Source organism: Carlito syrichta, unplaced genomic scaffold, assembly GCF_000164805.1.
Source record: "Carlito syrichta isolate Samal-C Ts95f unplaced genomic scaffold, Tarsius_syrichta-2.0.1 Scaffold305019, whole genome shotgun sequence".
Classification (NCBI taxonomy): Eukaryota; Metazoa; Chordata; class Mammalia; order Primates; family Tarsiidae; genus Carlito; species Carlito syrichta.
This window is the reverse complement of record NW_007249115.1, coordinates 69,799-88,447: the sequence shown is the minus strand read 5'-3', so window position 1 is coordinate 88,447 and position 18,649 is coordinate 69,799.

Genomic DNA, 18,649 nt, shown 5'->3' with positions numbered 1-18,649 from the left:
AAGTGTTTTAGGTTTAAACACTTATGTTTATATAATTAATGATACTGTTAATTGTTTAAAAGTTCTAGTCTATAGGACTTGGGTCATGGCCTGTCTTAGCACTATATTCCTTGTAACACAGAGATAGAGATAACAATTTCAAGATGGTTCATGATTAAGTAACATTAATTATGCAAACCTGACAGTACAGTCTTGAACAAAGGAGAGTTTCAAATAACTGTCTTCATTCAGCAGTCTGACAATCTATGTAACATTTGAAAACTCTCATCTATACAACGGACAATCAATAGAGAATACAGATAATTAAGTGGATGATTCATTAATATTTATGGATATTTAAATGCAGTAAAAGGGGATAATTTTGTCAGAGCACTGTTATGGGACTTAGGTCAAGTATACTCCAATGTTAAAATTGCACCTAACCTCAGTGAACCAATGACTCACTCTGTTGCCTCCCATTGGTTAGCAAAAATTTGACCACATGAGGCTAGGGATAGAGATAACTATTCCAAGATGGTTCATGATTAAGTAACATTAATTATGCAAACCTGACAGTACAGAGGAGAGTTTCAAAGAACTATCTTCTTTTAGCAGTCACTCAAGGACATTGTGGCTGATATGAGAAAATAACCCACACGGTAAAGGAGGGTAGGCTAGTATTTGCGTACTTGTGTCCAGTGAAGAGGTGACCTTGAGTCCTGTCTCTCCAAATGTTCTCACCATTAGTGTCTACTATTTGATTAAACTTCCTACATCAACTAGTGGAAAACAAGATCTCATTTTTTAAGGAAACTGTCTTCTACTGGGAAACAAGTGTGGATGTACCTGTAAATCTGGAGAAAGATACAAATACCTGCCACTTGAGCTCCATTGGATGATCTGGTTTTGACCAATAAGTCCATGAGATGACAGACTCTGAGGACAAGAGATAGTCACTGAAGCCAGGACAAGCAGTATCCACTGAAGTCAATGTAATTCAGAAAAGGAACCCGCAGAGGAGACACACTGGAATCTGTATTTTCCCCCAGCCCCTGTGTCTGTTCTCATGAGAATCACTTCATGGAGGACACAGTCCACAGCATGCACAGTTTTGCAGACGGCACTCCTGGAGTCAGTCATGAACCCGTCAAGGTTCACTGGCACAGCCTTCAAGGAAACACTAACAGAACATTCTTCCAAAATATCACAGTCAGATTCAGAAAAAAGACATTGAAAAATTAAAACAAAACAAAACAAAAAAACAGTAACCCAGTTTTGCAAGTGAAACATGCTCTGATTAGAAAAGTCAACTGCTTATTGAAACAGTTACAAACCAGGAGTTGAAGATCTCTGGTGTGAAAAAGAAAGAGACTCATGGAAAGTGTCTAGAAAGAAATCTTTCCCATGTATGGTGGAATCCCACTAAGAAATGTGATCTACAATTTCCATATGGTGACAGCCTTTAATCCAGCTACACTGGTGTCAACGTAACCAATATCCACATTTACAGGTGAAGCTGGGGTTCTGGTGAGAAATTCCAATGTAAACAAGACTGGGATTTCTTAGAAACTGGCATCTATCTGCTATGTAAAGGTTGCACAGAACTCCCCCATCCATTTCTTCTCCCAGCTCCCAGGGGAACTGCTCACCTCTGTCATTTAAAGGCATAGTAACACCAACATGCCTGAGGCCAGAGGAGCATCGCTGGAGGCCATCTGACACATACCATTGTCATTCAGCAGAAGATCAAAAGGATTCTAAGTGATCTAAATGAGAAGGAAAGAGTGTGCCCTATTTTTTTTTCCCAGAAGAAACAATCAAAAGAGAATATTTCTGCAATATTCACCTGAAAAACACACCTTCTTTTCATCTTCTATTAATGAAAAATACTCTGGATATCAAGCAACTTTAATTTTAATATGAAGCAAGGGGATGAGGGGTTTTCATTCCATATTCTAGCTTCAGCCTCTGTGCAAGTCCTACCTTGAAAAAATGCTCAGAAGCAATTGCTAAGACCTAGTGAGGTTCACTTCACTAGGTAAAGTCTTCAATCTCCTTGTTATTGCTGCCTCAGATAAAGAACACTCTGTTCTGTGTATTCTAGTTCTTCAATGACTCACAGCCTGAGTTTATGTCCATTTTGGAGAATGGGAGGGAATAGACTTAGGAGGAAACAACGCAGATCTGCCACCTAAATACAAACCCAGCTGTCATTGCAGTCTATTTATTTCTAGTATTTGCTGGTTTTGTTTTTCACTGAGCGAGTAATAGCCAGCATCTCTCGCGTTCCTACTACGGACTGGTGCTGTGAGAACCTGGCCCGCACTCCATGCTCCTCCTATGCTGAGGCACGGACCTGATGTGAGGATAAGAAAGGTGCAGGCTGGTCAGCCTAGGGCGGGTCCCACGCAGGCTAGCCCACGTTGTGTCTGACCATCACACCAGGCCCAACTCAGCAACTCCTTTTCTGTGTGCCACGATGACATCAGCATCTCTACTGACACCGCTTGTGCCTGCTCATATGCAGGCCAGTATTGCCAGGTATGTGGCCCTCGGTGAAATGGGGATTGCTGAAAAGGTTAAGGGGGGTGATTAACAAAAGCCCAGGAGCACCATCCAGACACAGTGAAAATTTGTGCAATATTCTTTAACTTGTGATCAACTGTTGCCTAATATTCTTTTAAGATCATTTTTTCATTCAACTACCAGGCTCTTGCTTATCATTTTCAGTTTGAACACCGTAGGACAATAGAAATGTCATTGGAAGTAAATGGGTAAATGGGTAAATGAGTAAAGTAAATGGGTAAATGGGTATTTCAGGTTCCAGTAATAGTCTTTATTAAGACTCTCTAAGGGCTGGGCCTGTCAGAGCCCAGCCCTAGTCTTTGGAGCCACAGGGAGAATGGTGAAAGCAAGGTGATTAGTGATGGCCTGGGTCCCACGGCATCTAGTGACTGAGCTGAGACAGGAACTCACATTCCAGAGCTTTGCTGGAGTCTCCTCCCAGGCTGCCCTGGCCTGAGGGAGCCTCTTCCCCCAAGAGATGGTGTTCACTGTGTTCCCAAACTCTGCAGGGTAGCAAGATATACCAGGAGAGGCCCACCTGTGATTCTGCCTCCATGTCCCCCGCTGTCCTGACTCTGGTCTATGCCTCTGGTTGTTGGCAGCAACACGTGTCCGGGACCCCTCTCTGATTGCCCCTGAATCGTGGCGATGTTTCTTATACTGGAAGTTTCATTTCAGCCGGTCCACGGTTATGGGCTGAACTTTATGGTGCACTCTGTAGACACTGTTGTGTGCACTGCTGCCCTTGGCAAGCCCAGCCCTATAGGTAGGTCTGCTGTGGATAGCCCAAGAGTTTCTGCAACAAAAACTGACTACTTGGGTCTTGTTTAAAGGAGCAAAACAGTGGGTAGGGCCAGGATTTCCTGCTTACATTTGTGGTGTTTAATTAGACCTCTTACTAGTGTAGTCAGATCAGAGACATCCCAAAGACAATCCAGATTATTTCTCATTCATTTTATATATATATTTTATCTATATATATATTTTATCTATATATATCATTTTATATATATATATATATATATATATATATATAGAGAGAGAGAGAGAGAGAGAGAGAGAGAGAGAGAGAGAGAGAGAAAGTTCCATATATATGAACTTTCAAATTGCCAACTTTCAAAGATGTGAACGTGCATTCGCATGTCCAATCATGTAAGTTAGTTCATGTGTCTGGTGTACAGTGTCACATGTGCATCCTCTACAAGTGGGTTGTACTTTTGTGTACTTTATTGTATGTTACTGTATAGAGTACAGTAGTATAGTATTTTTATTTCAAGCCCAGGATGTCCAGAAGCTAGCATAAAAGCAGCCAGTTGGGTTCATCGGGTACCTTTGCTAACTTTGTTGGACTTATGAATGTGCTCTTGTAATGAAACTCATTTGCATGTAGGGGACTTACTACACACACACACACACACACACACACACGTATATACAGATGACTGAAAAATAGGGTGGTGAGAAGAGTTAAGTTGGAAGGAAAAATCTGCCACCCTTGTGCTCCCCAGTCCAGTCCACCTGACTTACCTGTTAAAATCTGGTGCAACAAGAGGGCTGAAATTTTATATGTCCCACCTGCCCTCCACACTCAGCTCATGGTAGAAATACCATTATTTTAGTTTCCATCTTAGTTACTATTGTAGCTATAAATGCCTTTAAAGAACACTGTATATATATATGCACATACATACATACACATACATCCATATTCCATCCAGTACAACAGAATGTTATTACTTCTATCCTGGAAGAAGGATACTGGCACTAGGAATTCACCTTGATTTCTTAGTATTCTGTGGGTATACACATCCTTTTTCTTTGGCCTTTTTAATTTTGAAGTTGCTAATTGCCTTTTAAAATTTTACATTTTCTGTTTTTATCATATCCTTAACATCTTCCAGACTTTCAGGCATCCCATCTGAAAATTCACTGCTGGGACCCTCTTTTTCCTGTTCCCATCCTAGTGCCATCTTCCTAGGCCTGGGGTGGAGCCACCATCCCCAGAGCATCCTTCTTCCTTGAGTTTGCTCCAGTGTATCCCGAACACTGGACACAATGTTCTAGTGTTTTTTCCTTCTCAAATCTTTTTTTGTTGTTGTTAGAGAACATCTTCAATTAACTTCGCAACAAAGAGTGGTTATGAGATAAATTTTCTGATTTCTTGCATGTCCTAAAAATATCTTTAATCTACCCTCACATCTGATTAACAATTTGGTAGGAACAAAATTCTTAGTTGAAAGTACTGTTTCTTGGTCAGGTGTGGTGGGCTTAGCCTGTAATCCCAGCACTTTGGGAAGCTGAGGTGAGAGGACTGCCTGAGCCCACGGGTTTGAGACCAGTCTGGGCAACTTGGTGAGACCTTGTCTCTAAAATAAATCACAAAAACTAGCTGAGCATGGTGGCAGGTGTCTGGAGTTCCAGCTATTGGAAGGCTGAGGTGGAAGGATTGCCTAAGCCCAGCAGGTTGAGGCTATGATGGCCATAAGTATGCCACTGCACTCCAGCCTGGGAGACAAAAGTGAGACTCCAACTGAAAAAAAAAAAAAAAGTACTGTTTCTCTCAGAAATTCGAAGATGTTGTATTATTGTTTTGTAGCAGTCGATGTTGTTAAGTCAGATGTTATTCTGATTTTTTTGTCAGTGGCTCACTCTGTTCCCAGACTGGAGTGCAGTGGCACAATCACGGCTCACCAACAGTCCCCACCTCCTGGGTTCAGGCAATCTTCCTGCCTAAGCCTCCTGAGTAGCTAGGACTATGGCATGCACCACAACACCTGGATTTTTTTTTTTGTCATTTATTTATTTATAGAGTAGGTCTGGCTATGCTGTCTAGACTAATCTCAAACTCCTGTGCTCAAGAACCCTCCTGCCTCAGCCTCCCAAAGTGCTGGGATTACGGGCTTCTGAGTCTGACCCAGATGCTTATTGTTTATGTTTTTTCTTTGGAGATAACCTATTTTTCCTTTCACAGAGGTTTTAAGTTTTGTTGGGTTCTTTTTTGCAACAAGATCTCACTCTGTCATCCAGTTTGCAATCATAACTCACTGCTCCCTCAAACTCTTGGGCTAAAGAAATCCTTCAGTCTTGGTATCCCAAAGTTCTGGTATTAAAGATGTGAGCCACCATGCCCGTGCCCTGTTTTTTCTTGGTGTTCTGGAATTTCACAATAATGGTCGTAGGCATGGATCTTTTACATTCATCTTGCTGTTAAATATTCCAATTTAAAGAACAAGGTCTCCATAAAGTTCTTGGCATTGTTGTAAAATTTTTTGAAAATGTCTTTTCTTTCTGACTTTTTTTTTTTGAGTTGGAGTCTCACTTCATCACCCAGGCTGGAGTGCAGTGGCATGCTCATGACCACCCCAGCATTGACCTGCTGGGCTCAGGTGATCCTTCCACCTCAGCCTCCCATGTAACCAGAACTACAGGTGCACGCTACCATGCCCAGCTAATTTTTTGATTTACTGTAGAGATGAGGTCTCGTCAAGTTGCCCAGGCTGGTCTTGAACCCATGGGCTCAGTCAATCCTTTCACCTCGGCCTCCCAAAGTGCTGGGATTACAGACTTGAGCCACCGTGCCTGGCCTATAATTTCTTCAATACATTCCTTCCTCTATGTTTTAAGTTCTCTTTTTAGAGCACAAATATTTTTTGGATATTGGAACTCTGAGACCAATCTCCCAAAGAACTTACCATTTATCCTATATTTTATTTTTAAAAATGTTTTGGGGATATTTCTTAAACTGTCCTCCAATTTTTTATTTTGACAGTTATATATTTTAAGAGCATTTCAAGCAGTCTCTCCTTATTTCTGACTTTTTCTATCTTTTTTTTCTTTTTGAGTTAGATTCTTACTCAGTCGCCCAGGCTGGAGTGCAGTGGCAAGCTCACTGCCACTGCAGCCTCGACCTGCTAGGCTCAGGCAATCCTTCCACCACAGCTTTCCAAGTAACTGGAACTGCAGGCACGTGCTACCACGCCTGGCGAATTTTTTTTTAATTGTGGAGATGAGGTCTCACCAAGTTGCCTAGACTGGTCTCGAACCTGTGAGCTCAGGCAATTCCCTCACCTTGGCCTCTAAAGTGATGAGAGTATAAGCATGAGCCACCGCACCTGGCCTTGTAGTATTTTTTAAAACACTTTGCAGACATGTCCTTTTGAGAACTTTTAAGAATGTTTTAGTTTATAAATATATCTTAGATAGAATTTTTTTTTTTTTTTTTTTTTTTTTGAGTTGGAGTCTCACTCTGTCGCCCAGACTGGAGTGCAGTGGCCACTCCTGGTCACCGCAGCCTCAACCTGCTGGGCTCCGGCGATCCTTCCGCCTCAGCCTTCCAAGGAGCTGGAACTACAGGCACGCGCTACCACGCCCAGCTAATTTTTGATTCATTGTGGAGATGAGGTCTCGCCAAATTGCCCAGGCGGGTCTTGAACCCACGGGCTCAGGCAATCCACTCACTTCAGCCTCCCAAAGCACGGGATTACAGGCTGAGCCACCGAGCCTGGCTCAAATGTTTTTCTTAAATATTTTCTCTGACTGTATAGCTTGTTTTTTTGTTCTTTTGACAGGATCTTTCACAAAGTGGACATTTTAAATTTTAATAAAGTCTACATTGTCATTTTGTTTCCTTTCATGGACTGGCTTTTAATATTGTATCTAAAAACTTACCGCCAAACCAAAGGCCATGGAGATTTTCCTGTGTTTTATTCTATAACTCTTACAACTTTGTACTTGAAAATTTTAGTCTATGGACTATTCTGGGTTAATTTTTGGACAATCTAGGAAGCACAACACAGGCCACTGGGAGCTTCCTTTCAGCAGTGGCTCTGTGCTCCTCTAATCCCCATAAATCTCTGAAATTAAGTGTTCTGTGTATTCCATGCCAGTATTGTTTCTGAATATTTCATCACCATTTGTGGAGCAGAGCTTTCTTTTTCCATTGAATTGCCTTTAACTCTTTGACAAGATCGGTTGACTACATTTACATGGGTCTATTTTTGGACTCTATTATTTTGGACTCTTTATTACTGTAACCTCATGATAAGTGTTCACATCTGGATGTGTAAGTGCTTTAACTTTGTTCTTCTTAGTCTTATGTCTTCTGTTCTAGTTTTAATAATTGTCTATCGATATCTTTGCTTGGAATTATTGGGATTTTTCTGAATCTGGAGATAAAGTTAGAAAGAATGATCATCTTTACAATAATGGGTGCTGTACTGTTACTGAACAAGAACTATCATTGCTTTATGTCTTTTGACTGCTGTTGACTGTTTCACAGCTTTCTGAATGCATATTTTCACATATTTTGTTACATTTTTACTTAAGAACTTCACATTTTTTAGTGTTATTGCAAATTTTTTTCCTTCTTATTTTAAATTCCAATTCTTCCTGTACATTTTTGCTGATATATAGGAAATCAATGGGCCTCTTTCTTATTGACCACCACTTGGGTTCTGATTACTTCCAACCATTTGGATCAAGGCACAGGATGGTGGGGGTTCTGTTTTACTTTCATTTTCCAAAATTATAGCATGGAATATGCAGAACACTTAATTTCCGAGATTTATGGGGATTGCTAGAGGGGCGCAGGGCCACTGCTGAACAGGAAGCTCCCAGTAGCCTTTGCTGTGCTCGCAACTGGCAGAAGGTGTGCGAACCCACCTTCTCTAGGCCGCAAAGTCCTTAATGGGCCAGAGCAACTCCTCAGGACTAACCTGACATATGAGGGCCCTGAACGGGGAAGATCAGAACTCTCCTCTGGACTGACCAGAACACATAAGAGCCATGCCCAAGGGAAAGGCTAGAAATTCTCCTCAGGACTGACCTGGGTGACTGCTGTGGCTCATTACACCCCGGTGCATAAGGAAAAGGGGAGGAAAAGTGAGGAAGAAGCTGAGTGTGTTGAGGATGGAACTCTGCTGAGCCCTTTGCTTTTTTCTTGTAAGCGTCTACCAAGATTTATTTTAAAAATATTCCCTTATTGAGGCCTTGACTGCTCATTATAGCATGCTCAAGTATTTTTTTTTTTTGCAAGTTCAGGTTTGTTTTGGAGAAAAAGAGAGAAACACTGAGAAGGCCCATGATATTTGAGGACAGGTAGTGCAGAGCCACCTGGAGTCCCCTGAGTCCAAAGGAAGAGGCCAGTGTGTGACCCCAGGCCTTGCTTTCATTAATGTTTAATTTTTCTCATAGTGTTAGTTTAAACAGTGTGAAAATGAAAAAAATAGACATATTAACACTTGCAACATTATTTAAAGTTAAATACATTATTTATGGTAAAACGATGATCTTTTAAAAATGTATTTTGTGGCTTTAATGGAAGTAGACTTATGAACAGCACTTTCTGTTTTGCTGAGAAGGTCATAGTTGCAGTGGCAGAATATTCGAGTGGTGCATACAACGTCTGCTTATAAACATGGGCATCCTATACTAGATGAAGTGTATTAATTACACCAAACACTGATGCTATGCCATAAAATGAATTGAAAAGAGTCAGCCCCCTTTTTTTGTGGCCTTGACCATTTTAAGTAAAATCAGAGTCTGTGAAATGTCAGTGAACACATAGCTATGTGGTCCAGGGGCTATTTTCAATATGACATCTGTGAGTGTCTTCTAAGATTTTCTATGCTGACTGGTCTGTTTATATTTTCTTTTCTTTTCTTTTTTGTTTGAGTTGGAGTCTTGCTCTGTCACCCAGGCTGGAGTGCAGTAACATACCCAAGGCCACCCAAGTGTTGATCTGCTGGACTCCAGTGATCATTCCGCCTGAGCCTTCCAAGTAGCTGGAATTATAGGCATGCATTACCATACCTGGCTAATTTTTGATTTATTGTAGAGACGAGGTCTCACCAAGTTGCCCAGCTTGATTTCGATTTTGCGGGCTCAGGCAATCCACTCGCCTTGGTCTCCCAAAGTGCTAGGATTACAGGCTGAGTCACCGAGACTGGCCTATATTTTCTTTATTTTAAAGTCCATTTTGTTAATAGCCATTTTTTCCTAGGAAATTACCCATTTCTCCTAGGTTTCCAGTTTGATGCAGTAGGTTTCTCTTACTTGACCTCCAATTTTTCCACTTTCTGGTTTTCTTCAAAATTCATAATCCTATGTACTTCTATTTTTATCAACAATATTTTTAAAATACACATCTTAGCTTGTCTTATTTTTGAGAGAATTGTCATGTTTTTCCACTTCTCATAACAAAATGACAATCTTAAATGATTTTTAATTTATTTCTGTTTAATAAGATGCCTTTGTCAGAATCCAACTGTCAGTGGTATTGTCAAAAATATTATGTATTAGGCTGGGTGTGGTGGCTCAAGCATGCAATCCCAGCACTTTGAGAGGCCGAAGTAAGAGAATTGCTTAACCCACAGGTTTGAGACCAACCTGGGCCACATGTTGAGACCTGGTCTCTACAATAAATAAAAAAACTAGCTGTGGTAATTAGGAGTGGAAGCATGTGTCTGTAGTTCTGGCTACTTGGAAGGCTGGAAGGATCACTGGAGCCCAGCAGGCTGATGCTAGGGAGGCCGTGAGCCTGCCAATGCACTCCAGCCTGGGCGACAGAGTAAGACTCCAAATAAAAAAAAAAATTATGTATTCTCACACATACACACACACACCAACCTCATGGGTTACCACAGCATCCACCTCTTGGGCTCAAGCAGTCCTCCTTGGCTTCCTCAAGTGCTGGGGTTGCAGGTACAAACTACTGCACCCAGTTTAGTGGCTGCTTTTTGTAAGTAAGAAATATTTACTGAAAATACATAATCTCCTGTTAACGAAATCCTAAATTATTATTATTTTTTTTTTTAAGGAGTGTCACTCTGTCATCTAGGCTGTAGTGCAGTGACATGCTCACAGTCACCACAGCCTTGACCAGCCTTGACCTGCTGGGCTCAGGTGATCCTTCTGCCTCAGTCTTCCAAGCAGCTGGAACTATAGGCATGCGCTACAATGCCTGACTAATTTTTTGATTTATTGTAGAGATGAGGTCTTGCCATGTTGCCCAGATGGTCTCAAATCTGTGGGCTCAGGCAATCCTCACCCTTGTCCTCCCAAGGGATTATAGGCATGAGCCACCGTGCCTGGCCAGAATCCTGAATTCTTAAACTAAGAAATAGAAATTAACACAAGGTCAAGCAGAAATGTTCTCAGGCAAGGCTTTTCACAGACTGCTCCAGCACAAGGGAGCACCATGCAGGCTGTAATTAGGGGAAATTGTGGAGGGTCAGTGCTAGGTTCTATATTTGGCAATTAGTAAATAGCAGCATCTAAAATTATTCCTAGAATGTCCTGTCATTTTTTGTTTCTCTAATTTCATCTCTTTTTGAAAAGCATCATGGAGGAAATTGACTTTGCATGTTCTTTAAACTTTTATATTTCCAAAAGCATTACCATAAAAAACTGAATCACTGTGGTCACAAGTTCTGATCTCATTCTTCCTTTCCTTAAATATTTTCCCCCAGGGGCAAGTACTTGAATCTGTTGTATTACTGTTGGAAGTTATGCATGGAACCAAAATAAAAACAAGGATTTTTTGAAATAACTGATCCAGCCATAATGAATCAATTTACTACTGGAACATATTTTTACAAAGTTACTTTTTTGAAAATGCTCAGCCATGAGTTGACATTTTTAGCTGAGAGTAAGGTAGCCAGCTTTTTAGAGAGCAAACCTAGCTGTAATACAGGCAAAAATAAACAAGCTTATATATATATGTGCTATTAGTTTAACACAAAACATGTAAAAAGGCATTTAATTGGAATTATTGATTAGTTCATATCTAATTTTTATATTGTACTCTTATTTAAAAAGAGAACTAGTTAACAGTATCAGTTACAAATAATTACTATTATGAAGCTGGGTTTGGTGAACAATGCCTGTAATTCCAGTGTTTTGGGAGGCTGAGGTAGGAGGATAACTTGAGGCTAGGAGTTTGAGACTAGCATGGGCAATGTAGTGAGACTCCATCTCTATAAATTTTTTTTTTTTAAAGTTAGCCAGACTTGGTACCATTTACCTGTAGTCCTAACTACTCAGGAGGCTGTGGTGGGAGGATTGCTTAAGCCCAGTAGTTTGAGACTGCAGTGAGCTATGATTGTACCACAGTACTCCAGCTTGGGCGATAGAGTGAGACCCTGTCTCTATTTTTTTTAAAGCCGTGGTAATATGACCAATTTTTCTTTCTTTCATTTTGGCTTAAAACAACTATTTAACAATTTCTGAGGGTTATGCATTTAAACACAACTCATGTAGCTCTCCTGTCTCACACAGTTGCAGTCAGATGATGTTTGGGGCTATAATCATCGAAAGGATTGTTCATTCTTACATCTGGTTCCTGCTCTGGAGAGGTTCAGACAGGTGGGGACTGGAACATCCAGGCTTCTTAAATATCTCTCCCTCTTTCCATGTGTTCTCTTCTCATGGTTTATACAGCATGATGGTGTCAGGGTCACCAGACATCTGACTTGGTGGCTCAGGGCTTCAGAGACTAATAGTCCAGGGTGTGCACTCCTGGTCAGAAGACTTTTCATATGGAGATATAGAGGGTGAAGACTCTGACATCTCATAGGTCTTCCATCTTTAACACATTTAATTCCAAGGTAACTTTGGTTTTCTCCATCAAGTCCTTAGGAATTCTAGCATAAGTTTTCTTAGAAATCAACCTTAGTTTCAGCACTTGTAGTTGTTGCCCTGCTCTTCTTGTGACTATGCTGTATCACAAAGGATATTACAAAGGATAGTGGTGAAAAGGTGCACAGGGTGAGGCATGTGAGAAGGAGCACTGAACTTCCTTGTCCTCCCTGGGTGCACCACCCTCCAATAACCTCCAAGTGTTTAGCTATTTTAGCTTCCAAATTTTCTAATTGTGTCCTGTTACCAGGTGAACAGATTCTTACTAAGCTTATGGAAATAACTATACTGCCATGAAAATAAAAATATTCAATGAGAGTTTCTAAATTCCGCAGGATTTAGGCAGGGAGAAAAGGTAAATGTTTCATTCTGCTTACAGAAGTATAGTCAATTACATTGTTAGTTACAGTTAGCTTTAAAGAGAAAGGGATTTCTTAAATCAAGATAATGTTCTAAACCACAAAACATGACAAAATTTTAATCACTCTTCATTCAGAACCATGCACAGTAAGTCCCCTACATGTGAACGAGTTCTGTTCTGACAGCATGATCAAGTCCAATTTGTCTGTAAGTCCAACAAAGTTAGCCTAGGTACCCAACTAACATAATCAACTGTATGGTACTGTGCTGTAATAGGTTTATAATACTTTTCACACAAATTGTAACAAAAAAATGAAGAAAACAACCAGTTGTAAAGGATGCATACATGTGACAATGTACACCAGACATGTGAACCAACTTATGAGATTGGATATGTGAATACATGTTCACATCTTTGAAAACTTGCAACTTGATGGGGACTTACTGTAATCTGGTCTTGCTTGATGTTGTTGGATTATCAGTTTCATGATCCATCAGCTTCTCAACTAGAGTTCTGGAAATCCTTATTCAGTCCAGTTGTACAATCTTAAAATGATTTAAGCTATGTCACCAGAAGCCTGTATCCACAAGACCTGTCATAGTCCTGTCCATGGGTTTCAGCAACAATCCTTTTTGTTGGAAAGGAAGGATTCTGACCTGTAGCCAATTGCAGGAGCTTTGAGGAAAGCATCAGAGTGAAGCAAGAGAACTGTCTGTAAATGACAAGAGGTATAAAATGGCTCAGAGACCCAATGAAAGCTCATTATAGTCATTGACAAGGACATTTAGTGGCTTCTGTGGCAGATAACATTACAATAACTAAAATTAAGACTGATGACATTATGCCTGGTCACATCATGTATAGGGAGAGCATTGACCAATTTCCAAGAATTTCATAGTTTGAGTTTTGTAGTTTACTCATACAAATATAACTTTTCTGTTGTTTTTCCATCCTCTCACCCCACTGTGCTCCTTGGCTATAAATTTCCACTTGCCCATGCTGTGTTTGGAGATAAAACCAATCTCTCTCCCCAACTATAAGACCAGTTGCAGTGGTCCCTGCACCTATCCCACTGGTTTTGAATAAAGTATTTCTTATCATGCTTTGATAAGTATCATTGAATAATATTTCCTTTATGTACACATGGGAGATGCCCTGGGGAAAATTAGAAAATCTCCCAGGATTAAATACTATCTTCAATGTAAATAAAGAAAGAAGGGTGTTGTGGGGACAGTAGTGGGGAGGTAACCAGGAAAAGAACCTTAAATAAGGGTAAGGTTTGATGTGCAGATTTAAGTAGGTGCCTTCTCCATTGGCAATTTAGTCATCTTTCTCTTCTTGATATGAGAGGCAGACACATTTACAAATGGAGGTTTCCTTTATAAATGTAAATTTTCCTTATAAAAGAACTACGTCTACTCTATTTTCAAAACTTCTCCTGGGTCTGCGTTTCTTCAAAATAATCAGCCTGGTGGCTCAGCCTGTAATCCCAGCGCTTTGGGAGGCCGAGGTGAGTGGATTGCCTGAGCCGCGGGTTCGCAATCCATCCGGGCAACTTGGCGAGACCTCATCTCTACAATAATAATAAAAAAAAATCAGCCAGGTGTGGTAGCGCATGCCTGTAATTCTGGCTACTTGGAAGGCTGAGGTGGGTCGAGGCTGTGGTGGCTGGGAGCGTGCCACTGCACTCCAGTCTGGGTGACGCAGTGAGACTCCAACTCAAAAAAAACCACAAACAACAAAACAACCCCCCAAAAAACAAAAAAACAAAATAATCAGCTCAAAAACTTCTTATGCTACAGAGACATACTTTGGGGTGGCATATTCTGGTCTCCAACAGTGTCTTTCAAAGTGGCTGTCCATTATGAATTACACCTGCAATGCATTAGAATTCCTCTTTCTTCCAGCAATCCTCCCTCCGTCTCTCTGAAATTTAGTAGGTCTAACAGATGTGCAGTGCTTATCACTGTAATTTTACAATTCCCTCCTGTGATGTGATATTGAGCACTCTATTGTATGATATTTGCCATTTGTATATCTACTTTGGTGAGGTATCTCTTCCAATCCTTATTCATTTTTAATTGGGTTATAGTCTTATTGTAAGAGTTCTTAGTATATTTTGAATGCAGATTCTTCTTCAGATATGCATTTTGTGAATATTTTCTCAGTCTGAGGACAAGTTTGAGTATCTATGTAAGTTGTAAAGTATGTGTCTACATTTATTTCATTCCCTATGGTTTCCAAGTAACTGTTCTTTCATTCTTTGGAAAAGACACAGGACAGTGTGCCCCATTTCCATTTTAATTTCCAAAACTTGGCCCCGAGTGACCTCAACTCTGAATTTTGCTTCAGCAGGACAGCCAAGGGGGTGCTCATGGCCGTGGCATGGGAGCCCAAGGTCCTGCAGTGCCCCCGCCGGCTGGCAGGGGCGAGCCTGCCTTTCTGACGGGGTGCCTGTTCCACCCGCAGCTGTCAGAGCTGCCAGGACCGGAGCTCCCTCCTCAGCGCAGATGCAGACAAGGGGCCTGCCTGCCTTGCAACGACATGAGGCCACTTTCATGTTCACAGTTGAGTCAAACACCCTGCTCACAGTCCTGTGAGGGGCTGGCAGAGACTCAAGAAGGGTGGGCTCATGTGGTAAACAGGAGACAAAACCCACTGGTTCACTGGTTCCCCTGCACCCGAGCTTCCTTTCCATTCCCAGACATGGTAGCCGCTGATGGAATGTCCAGTGATGTGGTGACCACTGATGTGACGTTAGCTGATGTGATGTCTATGGACACAATGCCCACTCACATGCTGTCCACTGTGATGTCCACTTACATGATGGCCACTCACATGTTGTGTCCTGATGTGATGTCCACTGCTGTGATGTCCATGACGTTCAGACTCTTAGGGTCACAGCTGTGGCTGACCTGGATCTGGGTCTGGCTCAGCCTCTAGAATGAGGGTTGATGTCATCTCTGCTTTACTGACGTGCTGTTGGCATGGTTGTATGGAAAAGGCACGTCCTTTCCCATAGTTCCGTCCTTACAGGAGACTTACAGTGACAGCAGCACTCTGCACTCTCCATCCTTTCTCCAGGTTTTCCCCCTTAGGATCCAGTTTTCTTCCTCAGCATCTTTTCCTGAGACTGTCCCTCAGTTTCACAGCCTTGGCAGATGTCAAGGGCAGAGGTGACCCCAGGCTGGATCTTTTCATGTTTTCTCCTGAGCAGATGCAGATTCTGCATTCCTGGCAGGAGCCCCGGCCTGATTCTGAGCTCTGCTCACTGTAGCCCATCAGGAGAAGCACAGACCCAACCACACACCAATGGCAATCTCAATAATGGCAAAATGCTCATTTATAAAACCCAAATCTCATCTGTCACTCTCTGGATTTAATTTTACCTGTGGTTTCCCACTGGCCTTAGAACAAGGGCCACAGGGCTGACCATGGCCTACACACCCTGAATGCTCCTGCCTGCTGCCCTCTCCTGCCCACCCCAACTGCCTGTAATCCAGTCTGCTCTCACTTATGGGGACACAGCAGGCTCTTGGGTGTCTTGGAGATTTTATGCACATTCCCTCAGCTTGTCTACTCAATACCCACCTTTATCAAATTTTCTAAGACCTTATCCAGTTAAATCTTCAAAGTCCCGGAAGTGTGATATCTAACAGTAGAAAAGTTAATAACATGATTTTTCTAAAGACAAAAAATTCACTATCTGTTAAATCCCTTGTGACAATCACCCTCAATTTGTAAATCAAAGAAAAAGTAATTAAATGGAACTATAGTTCATTTTGGGGGAATTAATGAAGAAAACTCTTATGTTTATACAATAGCCAATTAGTAAAGAAAGTTTGGACATTTAAACAGACGAATTATTAACATTTAAGTATTGAAATGTAGTGATGGGTGTCATTATGTTAGGACTCCAGTGTGGGACTTGGGGTAGATTTACATCCGTTTGCCCAATGAACCCAATGGAATTCTCTGTTGCCCATGGCTGGATGGCAAGTTATTGACCCATGGAGACTGAGGGACAGATTGCCACCGTTTCCATAATCTCCAGTCCAGCAGAAAAGTCTTCATATTTCAAAATATCACATCCTGCCAAGTGTTGTCTTTTCTCATCCAAGGAAGCCTACTCCCTAGAAACAGTTCGCTTTCTGCTTCTCAGGTAGAGCTAGATAGGAGTAATCGTGCAACACAAAATTATATGATTCTCAGAAAAGACAATATATGTAACTCTTGACAAACTAAAACTAGGTTCTAAAAATGCTCATACATATATTCCCATGAGAAGACATGTGAGTGTTAATTTGAATGCCAGTCACACCTTGAAACTTGAAGTCAAAAGGCCCCAGTCATACTCTGTGACTGTGATGAGAACTTGCTGATGTCTTTGTTCAGAGCCCAGATAACTACTGCGTTGGCTCCATGATCTTTGGTTATGGACTTGGGCCATAGCCTCTCCCAGCATTATATTCTTTGTCTCCAACACAGAGATGAAAATAAACTTTCTAAGCTGGTTTATTATTGAGGTGACTTATGCAAACCTGGAAACATGAAGGCCATAATATACATGTATGTTTTGAGCGAAGAGCATTAGAGACCAAAACCCATTTCACATTTGGTGATTATCTCTGAGACGCATTTCAAGTCTCCATTTCTTGTTTTGCTGCCCAAACATGGAAGCCCCTAGTGCATAATAAAGAGCTATTCCTCCTGTGACTGTGGACTGGGCCTCAAATGTTAGTGGAGTTACCAGGGATCATGAAAGCTGAAACTTTGCTCCATGTTCTTTGATGAAGTCCTGTGCACAGGGAGTAAAAAAATGACAGAAGAGTCAAGTTTTTTTTTTTTTTTTTAGGTAAATTTGCTTGAGAAAAATTTTTCCATTTTACTCACTTGTAAGTATGCAATCCAGTAGAATTTGGTACAGTGACAGTGTTGTGCAGCCAGCTTTCCAGTTCCAGAGCATTTTCATGACCTCCGAAGGAAACTCAGTGCCAGTTCAGAAGGGACTCCTCATTTATCCCCCCAACCATGGCAACCACTGATCTGCTTTCTCTCTATGGATCTGTCTGTTCTGGTTATTCCATATCAATGGACTCACACTCCATGTGGCCTTTCGGGTCTGACTTCTTTCACCAAGCATGTTCAAGGACCATGCATATTGTAGCATATATCTTTTTTTTTGTTTTTCTTTGTGATTAAATATACATAACACAATGTGCACTATTTAAACAATTGTTAAGTATCCTGTTCTGTGTCATTAACTACATCCTTATTGTTGTGTGGCCTCTGCCACCAGCCACCTCAAGAATGTTTTCCATCTTCATGAACAGAAAGACTGAACCCATTAAACACTAACTTCCTGTTCTGCTTATGTCTGAACCCCAGGAAATCACTATTCTACTTTTATTTTCTATGTATTTGACTACTCCAAATACCTCATTCAAGTGGTTCTTTTTGTCCTTTTGTGCTTGGATCCTTCCACTTAGCATATACTCAAGATTCACCCATGTTGGATGAACCTTTGTTTTTAAGGCTGAATACTATGTCATGGTAGGGATGGCTGCACTGTGTTTATCTGTTCATTTGCTGATGGACACTTGTGCTACTTTTACCTTTTGGTTATTGTGAATAATGCTGCTGTGAACATGGGTGTACAAATATCTATTTGAGTTCTGCTTTCAGTTCCTTTGGGTAGATACTCAGAACATGAGTCGCTGGGTCATATATATATATATATTTTAAAATTATCATTATTATTTTAATCAATATTTTTTATTATGATACTGTGGGGTACAGTTAAGGGTTAGGTATACAATTACAGTTCATTCAGGAAACCTGTTGATAAGAGGTGTTTCCCTGTCCCCAGACAGATATTTGCTACTGTTAATCCCATTTCCCTTCCGCTCCCCACAGTTTCCCAGTACTGTCAGTCGTTTTCTTATAGTATTACATTGGATGCTCAAGGTCCATTATATGAGTGAGAACATGTGATACTCGGATCTTTTTTTTTTGAGTTGGAGTCTCACTCTGTCGCCCAGACTGGAGTGCAGTGGCCGCTCCCGGCCACTGCAGCCCCGACCTGCTGGGCTCCAGTGATCCTTCCCT